Below are 6,000 nucleotides of genomic sequence, written 5' to 3'. Positions count from 1 at the left end.
TTTTTGCGGAGAAATGACCCCTCTGTGTACATTACACTTGACGGAGGTATAATGTGGCGGAAAAGGTTTAAAAAATGACGCATCTACCTACATGCGTCACTTTTTAAATATGGCGCAACAAGGCACATGTTTTATGCCGCCAATGCGTCACAAAAAGTGACGCATCAGTAGTGCAAAACTGACGCAGGGCTTTATAAATGAGGCTTATTTTTTTCTTGCACACTACTCCAGTTTAGTCCTGTCCACTGCACTCTTGGACACAAGCCTCACGTTTTGTGCTCCCCTGGACAGGCTTCATCACATGAGTATTCCTGCTTAGGCCTTATAATTTTTTTTTTAATAACATTTGAAAAACAATGAAAAGGTCATATGTATAAGCTTTTCATTACACTACAAAAATATTTTTGCGGCAAATTAATGAGTTTTACATTTTTGAGAAAGTTTAAATAGTAGGACCTGCACTGTGTTTCTAAAATGTTATTGAAAAATCGATTTTGGGACTAATCAATGAATTCTACATTTTTGATAAAGAATAAATAGTGTGTGCATGATTACATAAAAAAGTTTGACCTTTTCACAATTATGTCACCTGTGTTACCTGAGATTAGGAAGTAGATTGTGCAGATGAGGTGAGACATGTCCAGAGGGACAGAGGAGGTGAGGTTTATGATCAAGACTGTAGTGGGAGAGAGGCCTTTCCCGGGAAGCATAGGTGGTGAAGCCTGTGTATAAGAGTGCAGTGGACTAGACTTCATGAAGTCTATCCCCTACTGGACTCTTAGACACAGGTCTCATCTTCTTTGTACCTGTGGACAGAGCTGTCTTCCACTATACTCTTCAATACAGGCCTCACCTTTTGTGCACCCCTAGAGAATCCTCACCTGATCTGTAACCCTGAATAGATTGTTTGCTTTTTGTCATTGCTTTGTTGTTTGGTAATAGTGGTCTATAATGTGCTATTTTTTTCTTTAACACAGATTGAAATCAAGATTTCAAGAGTAAGCAAACATGCCCTCAAGGGAAAGGAGAAGAAAACAACATAACCGCCAAAAAACAAAAACAGCAATGGAATTACAGCACTCTTCCACAACAAATACTTCAAAAAACAGGAACCAAGCTCCTGGTAAGACAACTAAGTCTTTTATACGGAACATATGTACTTAAAAAAAAGTTGTTGGACAGCATGTAGAAAAAGAGAATGAGAGAGTAAATTTGAAAAGGAAGGAGAGAACCTCAAAGAATCCTACAACTGGAGCAGGAGAGAATAATATGTATAGGAATAGAAGGCAGAATAAGTTTAGAGACATTCGTAAACGTATGTTTCTCAATAGGGTGGTTTTAAATTTGTTAAAAAACATTATGAAAGGTAAACAGAGAGCTGCTTTTTATAAGAAAAAGAAAAGTGTAGAGAAGATTGTTGATCAGGCTTTTGAAGTTAAGAAAAAATTATTTATTTTAATAATCAATAGAATTAGGACACTTAACAAGACAATTGATGTTTTCAAATCAAACAGTAGATGGAAAAGAGTAATTAATCGGACTAATTTTTGTAAAGTTTTTTCAGGAGAATGGATGCACAGTTCAAGTTGTGAGCCATTTTTTAATGAGGAGAGTTACTTCTAGGAGAATGATTTAGTGCATGCAGTTGATACCAGTGGTCGAGCGTATGAAGTGAAAGACGGTTGTCCGATTGAAAAAGAGAAACTTGTGCCTAGAGAACCAGAAGAGGTGTTAACTGATGAAGTTTTAGGGAGAAGTACTAAGGGTCCAGTGTACACTTGGAAGTGTAGTCGTATTTGTAGTGTGCGACAGGAATCAATTGATTTGTTTTGTAATTTCTTACGTACATATAGTAACAAAAGTCTAAAGCAGAAAGTGAAGTTGTTGCAAGACTTAGATCCTTGCAGAGTGAGAGAAAACACAGGTTTGCAAGGGCATTCACTGGCTTGTCTTTCTAGAAAAGTCTGTCAGAGTGTTTTTCATCATTTTAGGATGTTAGCAGTGCATCATACCAAAATGAGGAAATTAGTGAGAATGTTGTATTATGCAAAAAGTCCAGCACTTAAGCTTAAACAATTAAACAGTGCTCTTTTGCATGGAACTGAATTAGATGTGAAGTAGATTTGTGAAGAAATTGAGATTTGTTATTTTGGTGAAAAAGAGGATAGTGTAGAAATTGACACAGCAATTCAAGGTAATATGGAAGACAATGTACAGATTTCAAGTACAGAAAAGTTTGAGCAGGAAATTACCAGGTTTAAGGTGAAATCAAGTGAAAGGCCGAATTTTATTTGTGTGTGTTGTCGACGAAGTCATTATAAGCATCAAACTAGATTAGTTGATTTATACGTAAAAAGTGAAAAGATGAATAATTATGAGTGGAAGTATTTTGCAACTTATTTGTGGGTGGAGAATTGTTTTGATTTGAGGTCTAATCAGCGTATTTGTAAATATTGTTATGATAAATTAAATCAAAACAGAATGCCTGCTAGAGCTGTTCATAATAATCTGGAGTTGGTAGACATTCCCCGTGAATTGATGGATTTAAATACATATGAGTCTATTTTGATTCAATGTGTCCACCCTTTTCAGGCAATTGTTCGCATGGAGCCTAAGATAGGGAAATTGCCTCCTACAGATTTGCAGAGAGGATTAAAGGGAAGAGTTGTTTATTTGCCTCTTGATTTCAAAAAAAATATTGATACAATTGGTATAGAAAAAGTAGAAGAGGAACCTCTAGTTATTCTAGTTAATGGGGTTCCGACAAAGAGTAAGAAAATCTGGCAAGATTTAGTGGATGTTAGGAAAGTCAAAAAGGCAACGTTGTATTTAGTCAAAAACAATGAGTATTACAAAGATGTATGTGTTGCAGAAAAGGAAACAGCTGCAGATGAAGACAGTGATTGTTCAGGCGGACAAATTGAAAAAGTTGATGTGTCTAGAAGTGAAGAAATATATGAACATTATACTGTTTATCCTTTGCATTCCAAAGAAGTAATGGGGAATGCAATTGAATTGTTTCAAATGAAAGCAGCAAAAGGAAGTCCAATTAGTGTATGGAAAGAAAGTTTGGAAGCTGGTTGTTTTCCACAGCTATTTCCAACAGGTCGAGGTGGACGATATGACGATCGTCCACTTCAAATTCCTGCATCTGAATATCGAACTGTAAGATTATATGCTGAAGATCCAAGGTTTCATCAATGCATTCCCTATTTGTTTCATCTACTGTATGAAAGTGACTTGTCTGGGCTTTCTTATGCAGTAAACCATATACTGAAAAGTGGAGCACATCTGCAAAATGTTTCGGCGAGGGACTTTATGGAGAAAGTGAATCTGCAAGATAATATTTTGGAATCTCATCTAATCAATCTCATGGCATGTCAGCGTGGTACAAATGAGTATTGGTACCGTCGTCATGGGGAATTGAAATGTATGCTAAGAAACTTAGGAACTCCTACATGGTTCCTCACTCTTAGCTGTGCCGAGTATGCATGGGACGACTTACTTCAATTTCTACGAGAGGCAAATATACAACATATAGAATTCAAAACACCTGGAGAACTGTGTTCTTTGGATCCAGTGAATGTATGCAGATATTTCAATCATAGATTTGAAGCTATGATGTCTTTTATTACCAACAAAAAAAATCCTCCCCTTGGAGAGGTTTTGGATTTCTTTTGGAGAAAGGAGTATCAAGCAAGAGGTGCTCCTCACATACATATGTTGTTGTGGATTAAAGATGCACCCAAATTTGGAACAGATTCGGATGAAACAGTGATGAGTTTTATTGAAGAGTATTCAACATGTGCTGTTCCGAAAACTACAGAGGAAAACAGTTTAAGGCAACAAGTTTTACGCTTTCAATCCCATCATTGTGGAAAGTACTGTCATCGAAAATTCAGAAACAAGGACAAGTTCTACACAAAATGTCGTTTCAGCTTTCCACGACCAGTGATTTCTAAAGGAAGAGTAAATAATTTGATGTCTTCTCTGCGACATACTGTGACGAGGAAATCACCAAAAAATACATACAATTGAAGAGTCCAAGTACATCAACGACTACAACCCAGTGATTTTGTCCATGTGGAATGCTAACATGGATATTCAGTTCGTTGCTGACAACTCTATTGCGGTGGCTCGATATGTGACGTCTTACATCACAAAAAAAGAAAAGACAGAACTGAAGGAAATGTGGGAGGACATTTCACATGAAAAGAGTCTAAGCAAGAAATTATACAGTTACAGTCTGAAGATGTTGTCGCATCGAGAAATTGGAGCATATGAATGTTCTGATCGATTGTCGTCAGCAAGTCTCTATGCCAAATCTAGAACCATCATTTGGGTGAGTCTAGGTCTTGCTGCAACACGAAACCGAGTTTTGAAATCTGTACAAGAAATAGAGTATTTGGCGGAGAAATAACCAGAAAGTACAGATATTTTGAAGACAAACATGTTGGATACATACTATCCAAATAGAAGTAGTCATCTTGAGAACAGTTGTTTGTATGAAGTTCTGCAAAACTATATTTATAAGAGAACAATCAGAGAAGATATTAACAATGGAATATATGCTATCATTGGGTGTGAAGGATGTCTAGTGAGACAGAAAAAAGGCCATTTCATCAATCATCGAAAATTGAGTTGCGAAAATCCAGAGAAAAAGGAATTTTACTATTTAGCTCTATTGAAGCTCTTTAAGCCATGGCGTACAGAAGAGGAACTACTTTGAGATTTTCTGTGTTACGAAGATTCTTTTAATGCAATCAAGGATACCATAGAATGCCCTGTTTTTCCAAAATATCTGCAAATGTTGAACGAAGAAATAGAGCAAGAAGCCACAATTGCTGCAGAGATTGCTAGAGACAGTTCTCAAGACAGTCAGAGTTCTGCTTCATTGAGTCAGGGTCCACTTGGAGGACAAATTATACAAAATGAAGCTGCCACTGCCATGGATGAGGTGGAAAGAGCTATGGAACAAGCTCAAGATGATGTAGTTAACTTAGAAGATTTGGTGAAACAACTAAACCTTGAGCAGAAACAGATATATGACAAAGTCACAGAACAGGTTGAACATGGATTCAGTCATGAGAAAAAAGAGTGCTCATGTACATCATTTAAGCCTGTCCAACTGTACGTGAGTGGAGAAGCGGGAACTGGAAAAAGTTTTCTGATTAAAGCAATTGCAACTTATCTGCAGAAAAGGACTAAATCACCGCTGTCTTGTGTTGTTACCGCTCCAACTGGGCTGGCTGCACATAACATTAAAGGGATTACTTTACATCGTTTACTGATGCTGCCAGTGGAGCATGATAACAAATTGCAATATCACAAGCTATCTGGAGATGCGTGTTCCGAAGTTTCGAGAGTCCTGAAGAAAATGAAACTTCTTATCATTGATGAAGTAAGCATGGTGTCAAATATAATGCTTGCTTTTGTGCATTTGAGAATGCAAGAAATTCTTAGAACAGACTATGATGTCTTATTTGGAGGAAAACACATTATTGTTTTTGGAGATCTACTGCAGTTGAATCCAGTGAAAGGACAACCTGTGTTCAAAATGCTCACGCATGAAGATACCAGGAAGTGCCTAGGAAGCATTGGAAACGTTAATATATGGTTAAACTTCAAATATGCAGAACTGCTTCAAAATATGCGGCAGGCAAAGGATGAAGATTATAAAAATATTTTACAAGATGTAAGAATCGGAAAAGTAAGTCAGCAAGGGAAAGAAGCTTTACATGGACGATTAATTTCAAATTTGTACCCAAATGAAAACATTCTTCCAGAGAATATTTTAAAGAAAATTAACAAGAAGAAATCTGGCATATGTTTGATGCCAACTCTGAAAAAATGTTCCATGTTCAACAACAAAATGTTAAAGTTAGAAAATGAAGAGATAGTGAAACTGGAAGCTACTGATAAAATAGAGCATATGGGAGCAACAATTATTTTGTCTGAAAATTTGAAATCAAAATTGGATTCATTAGAGAAGACTATATC

This window comes from Lissotriton helveticus, chromosome 3_1, assembly GCF_964261635.1.
Source record: "Lissotriton helveticus chromosome 3_1, aLisHel1.1, whole genome shotgun sequence".
NCBI lineage: Eukaryota > Metazoa > Chordata > Amphibia > Caudata > Salamandridae > Lissotriton > Lissotriton helveticus.
This window is presented reverse-complemented; position numbering follows the sequence as displayed.